Source organism: Lepisosteus platostomus, chromosome 13 (genome assembly GCF_059453375.1).
Source record: "Lepisosteus platostomus isolate fLepPlt1 chromosome 13, fLepPlt1.hap1, whole genome shotgun sequence".
NCBI classification, from domain to species: domain Eukaryota; kingdom Metazoa; phylum Chordata; class Actinopteri; order Semionotiformes; family Lepisosteidae; genus Lepisosteus; species Lepisosteus platostomus.
Genome location: NC_142623.1, coordinates 7,037,171 through 7,052,193, shown reverse-complemented (window position 1 = coordinate 7,052,193; position 15,023 = coordinate 7,037,171). Strand labels below are relative to the sequence as shown.

The window sequence follows — 15,023 nt, the reverse complement described above, 5'->3', positions numbered from 1 at the left end:
AAGTCTTTCAGCAGATTTGTCTATTACCCTTAGTGTCAGTGGAAAGACAATACATCTGTGGGCATGTCTGCCAAGACTCCTTTCTCAATCTACTAACAGGACAGAAATAACCCAATTAAGGTAGAACTGGACTCTGTTTTGCTGAATCCCAGAAAATCACCCAGCACATTTTGTCTCTGTTACTTCACACCTCATTTATTAATCCCATGTATTAAAGTTATTTGTTTCTCATTAATAACTGGCTCTGTTAGCTTCTACTGAGCTTCATTTGACAATGACACTCCTGCAGAAAAACCAAAACAATCTTTTACGTCTACTGCTCTGACCCAGTCTTATTTCAGCTACCCTGCCCTCTCCAGCACACAGACCGAAAGCAAGCGGGATATAATAACAGTGATCATCACCATCGTCATCAGCATCCTAAAATTAATCAGTCAGATGAGACAAATGATCGTTTCCTGTGGCCAAGGGGGCTACAACATGGCTGCACAGAAAATGAAGCAGCAGAATAAAAGCACAATCAATAAAAAAAAAACACATAATGTAACAGGAAGTAAAAGTTTATCAAGGCCAAGGAAAAAAGATATAATCAAACACCCTGAGTCACAAAGGTGGACAGTTTTGTCTCTCTCTGCAGTTCCTCCGGCGTTTTGACAACACCAAACTGAAATGACTTATGCCCAAAGTTGTTAGTTCCTCTACGGAGATTTAGTTTGCAAAAAGTTCTACATTCTGTAGTGCAATACATTCAGATAAGAAGGTGTTTTCCAATTAAAGATCTGTTAATTAATTTTAACCATGGAAACATTGGTTTAGTGTGCAGAGAGAGCCAATCGATCATGCAATCGAGGTTATAAAGATGAGTGTGGTAGGGAGCGCCAGCAAGACATATTATGTCAAAGTGGTCGAAATCATCAATTACAACTTAACAGGTTAGAATAGCCTCTCATTTGTAAACCTTATGTACCGTGTCACTAAAGAATCATTTAGGGGTAAAAATACTATATAAATCCTAATACTGTATAAATATACAGCTGGTAAGCATACCAAGAAAAACAGTTAAGTAAAAGTATGTTCACTCCTCTTCAAGTGAACTATAAATATTAATTTGGGTTTTATACATTGCAGACAAAAAACATCAAAGCTGAATAATAGGCAATAAGGGTTCTGAGAGCGTGGTACATTTTTTTAAAGAACATACTAAAAGTATTAATCCAAATCTTGACTGATGCAGCCTTCAAGTAGGAGCTACATTTTGTTTATGTACCATTAGTTCTTTTCAAGTCTCCATAAAGTGTGTAAAGGCTTATTTGCTGAATATAAAGTATTTCACACAACCCAGAGCCTGATTACATTTAACAGTGTCCTTACAGACTCTCTGCCTCGGTAAAGACAGACTGTGCTAAAAGCATATCATCAAACAAAGCTGTCTGTTCAGAGAGCTGAGGGTGAGACCGCCAATGGAAAACACCGAGATGATATAACTTGATCTAAACTGACTTAACAGAGCAGTTTTTAACAGAGTATCATACAGTTAGGAATATTGTAGTAATATTAAATAATAGTATTAGCTATCCATTATGTAGTAAGTTAATTATTTTAAGGTACATCTGTAGTGGAATTGTCTATAAATAATAGTATACTGACCTCTTGCATACTTCATATTGCATTTTCTAGACTCTTCATTTCATAAATGAGTATTCTAAAATCTCTGTGTAATTTAATCAAAGATGAGCACATTTAATTTCACAAATATTGTAGTATTGTGGCATTAAGTAATCTAAAGCCCAGGGCAGTTAAAGAATGTGACCAGACACCAGAAAAGTTTCCTATCCTGCACTGATGAGTCTCAATTAGACACCAAAAGGTGTCACCAGAGCAGAAAGTTCAGTTCTGTGTTACCTTTGCAGTTTAGGTACGAGTTGTGTGTTATGTAGAGAAAGAAGCCATTCAAAGGAGCTTGGGTTATTTTCAGATCACATCTGCTTATACATTGTAGATCATCTGAAGTCCTAATTGGCTTGATAAAATCCTATTATTTAATCTCTATTTATGTAAGATTCTGAACAGGAAAATTGTATTTTTATGCAAAGCACTGTAAAGGGGTTTTATGACACAAGGTATAGACTATGTTTAAAATAAGACCCAGACACATTAAGGAGCCGTCTCGGATGAATGCATGGAGAGTTTGGGAAAACATAAAACACCTTTTTCAAAAGCACACTGGTCTGTTGCTGTGGTTTCAGCCATTTTTTAAAGTCGGTGTCACATTTGAATTTCAAGTGGTTTGCATAATGTCTTGATACTGTTTGGAGGCAGTAATAGCGCAGAACAGGCTGATGTGCTTTTATCACATCTGTGAATGGATTTCATTTATACTTCTAAATAGCTTTATCCTGACTGTTAATGAGCAGCAGACTTGAACTTGTAATTTTTTCGTATTTAGATTAACCCTCTATGAAGTTCATGTACAGATCATATTTTACTATTTAAAAAGCATGTTATAGATGTAAACAATAAAAAACTAATCTCCCACATTACGGTCTTATTTTTTTAAAAAAAAAGGTCTTACAGAGTTGCTATTTGACTTACCCTACTTATACTATTAATTTTCCTTTAAAACTGTTACTTTTCACATTCAGTTGTTCACATCGTTCCCTGGCCTCACTCTTCAGCGGAGGAATGAATTATCCACAGAAATCTGACCTGCTCGGCCCGACTGGTGTCCAGACCCTGCTCGTGACTCATCTGTTCAGACAGCACCAATGTGATCGCCCAGCTCTCAATCCCATTCTTCTGTCACTCTTTACACTTTATTGCACTAATGTTCTTCACTCTCAAACTGGATTTGTGATTCGCTTGTCAGTGCTCATTCCCTTATTAAACGGACTGCGTACAATAAGGCAGCCTTCAGAACTGCTCAGTATCAAATTATCTGCGTACTGTTTCAGTTCTTACTGTTTCATTATGTTTAGCACAGCGATTGCATTCCACTTCCGGCCTTTGCAACTTACTGTCAGTTTATGATCTCATCTTGTAATACAATGGTAATGGTGTCATGTAGACCACAAAACACAAAGAAGCTCAAAAGTGAAAACAAGAACCATCAATGAATGGCATCCCACTCACATGATTCAGTCGGTTGCACTTTAACCCATAAAAATGATAAATTTGGTATCCATCTTCAAATGAATAGACCTATTATACTGAGTTTGTATAACTGTTGATTTAATCTCATTATTTAATTGTTCCTACTGTAAATTATATACGCTGTCTATAGAATGTCACAATTAAGACAATGGATAAGGGTGTCGGCAGAGCAAATAATAATTTAAACCATAATATGAATATACGATATTTGGTCATCTTTCAAAAGGGTTATGGAAAGTGTGTTCACTTTAGGATGGCGTGGTGATCAGTACTGCTGTCTCGCAGGGCTGGGGCCCTGGGCTCAATTCCTGGAGTGCTGTCTATATGGGGTTTCTGCTGTATGTTCTTTTTATGTTCATGTGGGTTTTCTCTGGGTGTTCTGGTTTCCTCCCACTGTCTCAAAGACTTACTGGATGGTTACTTGTCTTCTGGACATTGGCCCTGGTGTGAGTGTGTGTGTCTGTTTGGGCCCTGCAATGGACTGGCATCCTAGTCCAGGGTGTACCCTGCTCTGCCGGCTGCTGGAATAATGTCCACCTCCCTTGGAACCCTGAACGGGATAAAGTGGTTAGAAAAAGAATGGATGAGTTTACTTTGGCATTTTTATCGACTCTTTTACTGTGTATTATTTTGTTTAATATCCTGAAAATGTTAGCTGTATTCTATAATTTTATGTTTGAGAGTACGTCATATTCATTCTCTTCAGGCTGGGCACAGTACATTCTGAGCTCATTTAGATGGCATGCAATACTAGAATAGGCAGAGAAGAAATAATTTTTATATAATTGTTAGATGCAGTGCATAGATTATAAAATCCTTTTTAATTGAAGTACAATTTATCTGAAAACGACTCTTTTCAGAATAATCAATTGCAATTAGGGATTTATTAAATGGAGATTCAAACTCAGTGCTAGCCCATGTCTTCCTAAAAAAGAAATCAGTGGAACTAATCAAATAGTGTTAAAAGAAACTCTTAAAATGAAAAGGAACAAGACAAAATACAGATTTGAAAAATACATATCCCTAAGAAAAGTATGTGCTACAAAATTTACTAAGTCCATATCATGAATCTTTAATCTGCTGTGGGACTGATACTGGCCTTAATAACTGCTGCCACACAATGTACTGTACTGCTGCTTTCCGAGATAATCCCCTATGCTATCCTTAATGAGGTGTCACTTACCTCCTCTCAACCCAGCACTCCCCTTTGCTCCGAGTTGCAGTTGTAGAACTCCAATTATTACAAGCTAAACATTTCTTTGCTGTTCTACATTACATGCATTTGTAATGCATTAGCATTGGCATTAACGTTGAATAATTCAGTATTTTTATACTGTGTAGAACACGAGCAATTTTGAGTTATTTTTCTTTAATTTGTTTCAAAGCACTGTTGTACACATCCAATGCATTTTTAAAAAAATCAACAACATACTGTAAATGCTGAAGGTAAAATAGATACTGTATAGCGAAGATGTGAGCTTTGATGATTCACCGCCCATTAAATTTAAAAACTGTTTTTGAAATAATAAGGTGTTAGTTGGATTAGTGTGACTGTGCTCACAAAGGGTGTGGTTGCACACCTCTTTCGGAAATACTGTTCTGAACACAAAATGAAAAACACACTTAACATTATATACAATTAACACTGTATAACTTAGTATTAACTTAAGATGTTAATGAATCAAGCAAGACTCTAAACCAGTACAACAGTACAAAAAAAGTACAAAACCCCTAGAAGATGGCTCTCAATCATGTAATTCCCTCTAAATCACTTTTAGATCTCAAATCTTATCTAAAACAGATCCTTAAGAGCCCGTCATTTCATCCTGCTTATTTCTGCCTTACTTCCAAGATGTCACGATTTCTCCCTCAAGAGTGGGGGAAATGAAGGCGAAAAACAGGATCCAGTTCAATCAATGTTCACTGTAGGCAATTTCAGGAAAAATAGTCAACTTCTGACAATGAAATGTCGAATGCAAGGCAAGAATTATATAGTTTTGCAGGAAGAAAATTGTAGGAAAATTATAGGAAGAAAATTAAATTATACCCTGTGAGTGATGTTAGCATACTAATAAACTACAGAGAAACCTTCAAATATATTTTAAATGCATTTCATTACATTGCAGTTATTGGGAATGGTTACACAGATAACTTTCATTGTGGCTTTATTTTCAGGGAACATGAGATTGCCCAAAGACAGAATACTCTTCAGTGAATTACATGAAACACTAGCTAAGCATTACATTACATTAGCTAAGAATGTGTAGTACAGCTGGGGATATAAAACAATAATTGGCTTAATATTATCCGTACAAATTAACTTGATCATGGGGGGCAAAGAGAGAATGAAATTTCTTGGCTTCCTCCTTCATGTAGGACTCTGGTTTTATGTTGCACTTGGTTTACTTTTACTGTGTACAGTAGCTAATGCAGATGGTTACATTGGGGAAACACGGCACTGATGTAAAGTCAATTAGAATCATTAGGTTTCAATGTTCGATTCACAAGTGATTACGTTTGTGACAATAGGCCATTGTTTGATCATTGTATTACAGAATAGCCATCACATCATGCAGAATTTGTTTGGCAGTGAATAAAGGCTTACTATATCCCCAAACCAATACAAGAATTCAATATATTCAAAGACAAGTACACTCCGCATCATAACACATACACAATTCATTGAAAACAGTTTCAAAACAATGCAAATCGCTTTTTCCATCTCTGTTCTTTAGCTTACATTTACCATAGCTTCGATCGACCCACTGCCTGACTTACTTAAAATGAGAGTCTACACACAATGTGCCAAGATAAAAGACATAAGACACATGACATTAAGGAGAAACTTAATCTTCAACACACTATCTTAAACACGTACTCTCTGTGTGCAAATAAGAGAAGTGACTCACGTTTCACTGTGTATTCTTTGAAGTCTGAAATTACAGAGGTTAGGAAAGAAATGTTGTAAAAGAACACTGTTTAATTACAAAACCAGCCAGCTAATTATATGCTCTTAATAGGGAATATATCTTCATTAAAGCAATCCAGTTGTGGCACTTCATTATAAACATGGATGTCCAAATTCCAGACAGAATAAACCAACAGATATCTAGGAATTAATGTAAAGGTAGTAAAATAAAGCAAACTAATGAAAGCAAATCATAAAAAGACAGATGAATTCAAGCAAAGTAAGATTTTGCATTGGGCGTGTTTTTGTAGGGTAGGGAGTTTTGTGGACCAGAATTAAATATTCTAAATACTAGTAAGGCATTTAAATGGTGAATGTTTTATACAGTCATTTTTAGATTAAATTACGGCAGGTTTCTTTTTTTCCTTTCTTTCAGTTTTGCTCGATTTTATACAGATGCAGAAAATGTCCATGCCCCTCCCGAGTCCTGTCGGAATGTATATAAAGTGTATTGCACACAGTCAGACTTCACAGGGTCTCAGCATTAGAACTGTGTGAGAGCCACATCTCTGAGGCTTGATTATGAACATTTCTCATGATCACAATGTAAGGGGATCTCCAGTTTCAAGATGGGTAAATATGCACTTTCTAAAATAACAAGCACATTATGTGACAAGTGGAGAAAATGAAGTTTTTAGCTAACAGGTTGTAAAGATTAGATTAGAATTTGTAAAACTGACTAAAGTGAAGCTGCTCGATAGGCAAGTCTTGAGAGGGGTTCAGAGTAAGGATTTCGTTTGTCCTTTGCACAGAAACAAGCTGCCTGGGGACACTGGAAAAGCAACTTTTCAAAATACAATAAATCTTACAGCAGATGCTATTCAGTAAAAACATTCCACTGCTTTTCCACTCTGAAGATTTGTGGTCCCATGACTAAGGATCAATTGATTCCAGTGCAATATACATTGTTTTGACAGTCACAAGACTGGAAATTACTTTTTTTTAAAACCAAACTGCACCAGGACTACAGTAATTTCTTTTAGAACCGTTTTCACAGTACAGTGAAAAACCTTTATCCTCTGCCTGTTCTTGGAAAGAAACTAATCACCGGGCGGCAGCGCACACAGTGGGAAATTAAAAACCTTACCTCTGTGACACGAGTCATACAAATTACAAAGTTAAAAGTTAAAATTATTGCAGGCACCTACTGTATTGCCTGTGAAGGTCAATTTAAAACTGTCACTGGGTAAAAAGAACAGTAATCAGAATGTCATTAACAGGGTTTAAACATTTAACAGAGAAAGCACATTTGAAATAAGAACAATCTATCATGAGCTTTTCCAATACCAGCTACAGCATTCCAGGCTGTCAGGAGCATAGTTTTCTTTTCATCTAATAAGTAAATTTGTTGAACACAACATTTTAATCCATTAGCGTTCTGATTGTGGGGAACTAGTGGCAACACCAAAGAAAGGAGAGATACTGAAGGTAAATCCCACCATCAAAAAAGACGCAATTCAAAGAGTCATCAGCACTCTGGTAAAATAATCTAGCCTTTACAGTCCCATAACTGTTTAGAATAAAAGGTGCGTCAGATAAGTTAACAAAATAAACATGAATAAAAAAAGGCTCTGGGCCTCACATTCAGAACCCAGAAGAGTATAAATGAATACAGACCCTAGGAAATGAAGCAGAACCAATGGTTTACACAGAAATATGAAGGATTCACAGTTCGCAAGCATGTTCTGGGCTGTTAATACAGTACAATCCTTATAGAAATGGGCAAAGGAGGTCTTTGGGTCACGGGATCACAGTTAAACAAATAATGTAGACATGGAGAGACACATGGATTTCTCTACTTTGAAGTGACTGTTAATTCCTTCTTCTTCCCGTAAGTATACTGTAAATATATTTGTATCTCTTCTGAATTTTAAAGGCTTTGATCTCCAGAAGCCACTCAGGAATGACTTGACACGCTCACCTAGAGAGTCACTGGACCAGTGTAGCAATGCGAACCGGGAAAAAAAAGCGCACACAAAAAAGAAAAACCAAAAGCAAAAAGAAAAACGCGGCGCTGTGTACCGCGGCGTCCAGCCTGGAAGAGCAGGGAGCGCAAGACCAAAACAAAAAGAACTGAACCTGTCCCGGTGGAAGATACGCAGCGAGACGGGGGAAGAAAAGGTCAGCCCGCCCCGGTGGAGATGCACGGCGGGACAGGGCGAAAAGAAAACGGAGGAAAAACGACGGTCTTACGCACAGTCTCAGACTCAGACTCAGACTCAGACTCAGACTCAGACTCAGACTCAGACTCAGACTCAGACTCAGACTCAGACTCAGACTCAGACTCAGACTCAGACTCAGACTCAGACTCAGACTCAGACTCAGACTCAGACTCAGACTCAGTCTCAGTCTCAGTCTCAGTCTCAGTCTCAGTCTCAGTCTCAGTCTCAGTCTCAGTCTCAGTCTCAGTCTCAGTCTCCTCCGGACCTGTGGCTGGAAAGTCTTCCCCTTGCGGTGGTCTGCTCCTCCCCTCGGCTGCGGCTCGTCGTTAATTAGCCAGAACAGTTGTGGCTGCGAAGACAACGCACCGGCCGTAATCAGGGCTCCGCCTCCACGCCGGACACGCCCCGTGTCGTGCCACACATGCAACAAGCTTCACGGTGCCTGGGAGGAGAGTTAGCTCCTAACTCCGCCTCCACGCCCGACTGACATCACTATGAGCCTGCATGTGCTCTGGAGATTCAGGGCTTGCTGCGGCGCTGGAAAGAGACTAGCCCTGCCCTAGTGGTGTCCAGCCAGTTGTTTGGCACCATCGGAGGAATCCTGATGGATGATGCTTTTTCTCAGATTGGATCACACAGGTTTCTGTCTGTTGCATAATTTACGGAAACGAAAACATTATTATTGCAACATACAAAACTGGAACTTTGAGTGAGAGCAGACATATTAAATGAGAACTAGTACAACAGGACCACAAAACCTGCCTTTGTTAGTGGATTAGACGGCTTGGTACTTAGGCAGTAAAGGTACATGTTTTATTACCTGTCAGAGCTGGAAGCTCTGAGCAATGGAGCCAATAAAGAGTTAAAGAGTGATACACTGGATCTGACTGTAATGGTTCAAACACTTGGTGTTAGACATTTTGTTCTAGCGAAGGTCACAACAATAACATACAAGTTTCAAGATATCCCCATTCTCTTGGCAGGTTATAAAGCTCTGCCCTTGAAAGCATGATCTCTTCTCCGTCGGCTCTTACAGTCGGTGGCACATGGTCACACACATCGCCGGCTTTACTGACAAGGATGGACAGATGTAAAAGATGGGTATCCTTACAATCCCTGCGCTGACCCGTGTCACCTGCCAAAAAGATGTGCACCGTGTGAGTAAAGCTCATGCTGAGACTTTATCAGGAGAGTTCCTGCAGTGATGGAGGCAGTTTATTCTGCCAGAAGCTGCCCCAGGGGGAGTTTTACTGCTGTTGATGCCTTGACAATGTTGGTTCCAATTAGCCTGTAACACTCTGGCAGCAATTCCCTGTTGCTATGCAGCCATTTTTTAACTGCAAGTTTTTTTTTCCCCCTCCAACTTCAAAATGAGCGTTTTGGGAACAGAGAAAACAGTTGATAAATCTCTTTGCCTCTAAATGGCTTCCAGCATCAAGGTCAAAAAATCCCGGCAAAATGAGATTTTTTGTAGATTTGTTCTTAGCTTTGGTACATTTTCATCTTCAGTAGTCTGAGAACACCATTGCTTTTAGTTTAGTTTAAAATTAATGATAAAAAAATCTGAAAAGTGACAATGCAATATTAAATCTTTGATAAAAGACCACAAACCTATTCAAAGAGTTGGAATACTTTTCAAGAACACTTTCCAGCTTTTCCACAGACCAAGTCAAGACTTATTTTCAGTTAGGTCCAGTCTAACAATACTATCAGGTCATAAAACGCACTATTTATGCTGTAAACATCTAAAATAATCGAAGATATAGACCAAGATGGATACAGAACTGAACATATTTCTAAGACAGCAGACATCCTTTAAGCAACTTATATATAAAGAAACAAGTAAACTTTTATTCCATGCTGAAAAGGGAAGAAAGGAAACAATGTTTCGGCTGTAGAGCCTTCTTTTGGTGTCAAATCCAAAGAACACCCGAAGAAGGTTCCATAGCTGAAACGTTGTGTTTCTTTTCTTTTAAGCATACAATAAACCTTCAAGTGTGCCTTTGCAGCCTACGCATGGTGACACAGCTGCCTACTTGAACTAATATACATATAAACACTGTACGTAATGTAGCATGAGATTCTCCCCCTTTTGTTCTTTTTTATTTACCTCACAGACCTGTATGGCAAATTTTCACTTGCATGTGGGCTGACAACAGGAAGAGGATTGTGCTAGGAGAGAAAAAGAGAGATCCTGAGAAGTGGGAGTTATCATGAGATCTGCAACAGGCCTTCAACTCCAGCAGAAAAACTGAATCTCCTGATGAAATTTGCACAGCAGACAAAACTTCAGAACTAAGAACGTAGGAGTACTGTATTCTGGTTAAATTCCACTCTGGCCTTGTATAATCAAGCCTCAGTAAATATCCACCTTAATTCAATTGGTGAGGCAATTTCTCACTTCTTTCCTGCACCTGATCTGCTGTGCAGTGATGCTGCTGGCTCACTATAGCCGTCTTCCAGCACCTGGGTGCATGCCGCACTGAAGGGGATGGTGATGTGGTCTATCCTCCTTCTGTGGATACAGCCTGGAATTACAGCAGACATGCCACTTATTCTTAAATAATATTTTTAAATACAGTAATACTAATGATGGAATTCATTCAACGGAGGTACGTTTAATAGAACATAGGTGAGTACTGTATATTCCAAAACTTGCTGAGGAACTTTTTTTCAATGCCACAATTTCAGTTTCTCAAGATGTCATGTAGATTTAGACAATGAATTTTGAATTAATGTGCCTAAGATGTAGGGATTCACCGCACAATAATTATAATATTATGATAGACTAGTGTTATGACACCTTCATTCCACATACACTGTAGAAGCCACTGATTCCTCCACAGTGCAGGTTCACCTCTGGCTGTTATTGATACGTACAGTATACTTAATGCCTCACCGTCTGCCTCTTAAATCCGCTGAGAGACACAACTGACTTCCAGCACCTCCATTCCCCTCTCTTCTGAATTGAAATCCAGCCTTTTTCAATGTAAAGCTCAAAGGCGACCAACTTTAACTTTGTGTGGTCCCCCCCCTCACTGAGGTGTGTTTGCCTGTCAGTCCTGGCAGGGCGTCAGTGCAAACAAGGGAAGGAAAGGTCAGCCTCTTGTCTGGAGACTTGGCTCCTGCTCTGCAGTGACAGTCTGGCGACTGCTATGTGATCGACCCACAGAAAGGGTTTCATTGTCTTGATATACTGCTCTGCAGAAACGTGTTGTAAATATCTGCATTTTTGAGGTCTCAGAAATCCATCCTTATTTACATCTCATTGTAAAAACCATAGGAAGTATCCTAAAGTCACCGAGGGGTTCCACTTTCATTTACAGGAGACATTATAGTGATAAATTAAACTCAGCTAAACTCATGAAGAAAAACTAAGCTGCAATGCATTATAACTCAGCAGTAATGCATTATTTCACACTGTAAAAAAAAAAAGTATTTACAAAAATGCCTCTATGATACTGCCACATAGATTGCACTGGATTGGTACTCCAGCAACAGAAAGCAAACAAAGTTCCAAAGAGTGGCCTAAGAGTGAAATGGTTGCAAAAAAAAACATGCACGGCCCAATTTACTAATTAAATTTCACATGAGATCTATAATCACGGGCTTGAGTCTGGGTCATGTCATCAGCTGACTTTGCCACTATAGTCGTGTCATCTTCTGTGCAATCCCCGTGAGAGGGTGGTTCCCTCGGCTCTCACGGACACGGACGCGGACACCCGTCTGATCTGCCAGGAGCCTGCAGGAGTGCAGAGCCGTCGGCGCTTTCGTTGTCAAATCCCAGGTAGGGGGCAGCACTGCGAACAGACAGGCGGCTGGGAGGTGAGCGCGTCGAAGGAACCTGCCTGTATTTTCTCTTTTCTGCCTCGCATGCGGTCGTGAGCGAATGTTTCCGAGCGTAGACGTCAAAAGCAAACTACTGGCTTTTCCAAATCGGATGGGTCTGACAAAAAATAACCGGTGATTCTTATTGTTTTTAGAAACTTAATCTTAAAGTCTATTTATTGTTTAATTCTTTCTTTTGTGTTGGAAATTATTCTTAATCGCATCTTGTATCTTTGATTTTCTCAAACGTGGAACATTTTGTGGGGGGGTGGGGGGGATTTTAAAGAGAACTTGGTATTTATTTACAATAATGTTCACTGTTTCACTGGGAAGCAAAGGGTGTATTAATGCATCACTATCTGAACCCCAGCAATACAAGCTTGTGTTTCTTCCTTGTCTCTCCTGTATCAAAGTACAGATGTGTGTTAAGAAAGATGAAGTTACATCTTTGGGCTGTATGCCTCTAGAGAGACAGATGTGCTGTTGGGCAAGAGCAGCACTGTTTTTACTTCATGATTCGGTAATTAACAGGGCAGGAAGGAATCACACGGCAGCAAAGTGTCTCAACAAAACAACTGCTAAAATCCCACTGAGTGTTTGCTGTCGAATGTTGTTTCTATTGTGGGAATAGACTTTGACAGTTGTCATTTAAATGGTATTCCACGGTCTGCTTAAAATATTTGTCTGGCTGCTAAAATCAGGCCGCTAAACGCAACTCCCAAACTACAGCGAAGAATGGCAGGTCGGTGAAGAGCTGACATGTAGAGAGGAACATGCATCCCCAGCTCCCGAAAGAAAACCTTTTTGTTTTAAAGAAGGCTATGCTTTGTGGGCAGCAAATGGCCGACATTACAGCCACTGATGAGCCTTCCTGTCACTTTAATTAACACCCTGAGTGAAGAGCCAGTTACACTTCCCCTGTCCTCTCTGCCAGGACTCTTTGCTACCTGCCATCTAACAGTTTTGACATTTAAATGACAAATGTCATTTACAAATGTACTTCTAATACACATAGAAATAACAGCACAGCCTTAAATCCAAATGCCTGAAACATTACTGCTTAATTGAATTGTGAAAAAATCCACAGCGATATTGCTCAGAGGCAGGTACTGTAGTGATCCATTGTGAAATGTACAGTATGCTGTCACAACAGAATTCTCTACAAACTATAATAACCACTATAGTTTTTTCTCCTTTGTGTCACCATAATAATACACAAAGACAGGGTTCTGTAGTTATACCTTTGCTCCTCCTGATTTAGGAGCAAATACCTGATTCATACCTGTATATCGGGATCATAAATCATACCTAATTTATGATCCTGATATACATCATTGATGTATATCAATGATCTAGACTCTGTTATATCTGATTAGAAGGAGATTAGCAAACACTGTAGATGCATCAGATGAAATTCGTTAAAAAAACAATTCAAGTCTGTGTGGACAGTGGGAGATGACATTTAATGTAGACAAGTGCAGAGTGTCCACTAACATGCAGGCAGAAGAAAGAAACAATAAATTTAAGATGAGGAAACAGTGAGCCAACAGAAGCTACAGATAACATGTCTTAAGTTTTCATTCTAACTCATCTTAAGAAGAAATATAGAAACTATGGTAGCAACAGAACATTAATTCTGAAGGTGATTATATTGAGGCACAGATATTCATGGATGATTTATGTAAGATGTTTGTAAGATCAACTGAAACTGGAAAAATGTGTCTGTGATTCTCTCTTCTAACCCAGACTTTACAATTACAGAAATTGCCTTATTAGCACAAGGAAAGGACACAAATGTACCTTTGTATGTTTCTTCACTCAAACTCTCCAGTCTTAGTAAAGACATCTGAATACTTAAGCATTAGAGTGAACTTGTGGATATTTTCCTTCAAAGACATTCATACAACATTGTGGGTAAAAACTGAGCCAAATTAGGTGGGTGACATTTGAGGCTGGGACTTTTCCTTCTTGATCTTTACAGACCTCAGCTGTTAATGTCAAATGGCTCATTATTGAGATTAGCTGAATTTAAGCTTTGTTTCGGTGTGTTTCATTCACTAAGCAAAAGGCAGCTGTGAGTTCAATTAGATACAGTATACAGTACGTTACACAAGATAGTACTTCTGCTCCTAATGCTTATATTCTCTTTCTATCAAAGAAACCATTAGCATAAAAAAGATCTTAGACACTATCACCATTTTAAAATCCCATAGGATTTTCCCTGTTACAAAATTATTCATCACAAAAATGGAAAATCGAATTTGCAATTTGTTTGAGTGAAACATTTAATCTGTAACACCAGGGATGACTGAAAATTACCCTTGGATTTGTAGTAATTTATGATTCAGTCTGAAAATTGGTTAAAAAAATGATTCCCAATACCATGATTACAAGTTGACAGAGGTTAAGGAAAGCTTGATTGCCTGTGAGATTAATTTGGCTATGATACTGTCCTCTGATAAGAAATATTCCACAATAGCAACCCTGATGAATCACCTAATTCCTGGCAATTAATGACCATCTGTCTCATATTATCCCTAAATGAAGTTCATTACCAGTAGTGCAGCAGTACACTAATTATTTACCTTTATTTAGCTATATCCAAGTTTTTATCACATTTATTGACTGGGAAAAATAAACTCTGCATCGCTTCATATCAAAGAAATTTGGAGCTCATAGGCTTGAGTTCTCTGGTTGGCTCTAAAAGGTATTGACTTAAGAAATAACTGGCACATTTCAATAATAACTAAACTACTACTATGACCTCTACTAATACTACTCCATCCACCCATTTTCTAACCTCTTCCAGTTCAGGAGTCACAAGAAATCTGGAGCCTATCCAGGCAATCAGCTTGGGCAAGGCAGGATACAGCAGGGAAGGAACACAGCCACAAACACACACACACACACACACA

At 38.7% G+C, this 15,023-nt stretch overlaps 1 protein-coding gene across 5 annotated transcripts in view; it reads right to left on the bottom strand.

The window, feature by feature from the left end:
• LOC148649756 (regulator of G protein signaling 20-like) overlaps positions 1–15,023 on the bottom strand; it is a 151,297-nt gene that overhangs the window by 36,944 nt on the left and 99,330 nt on the right. The window contains exon 1 of one of the 5 annotated variants that reach the window (XM_088602877.1): positions 2,707–2,919. The exons of the other annotated variants lie outside the window; for them this stretch is intronic. The gene's annotated coding sequence lies outside the window, so the exon portion shown is untranslated. Of the gene's footprint in view, positions 1–2,706; positions 2,920–15,023 lie in introns of those variants that run through there. 5 annotated transcript variants of the gene reach the window in all.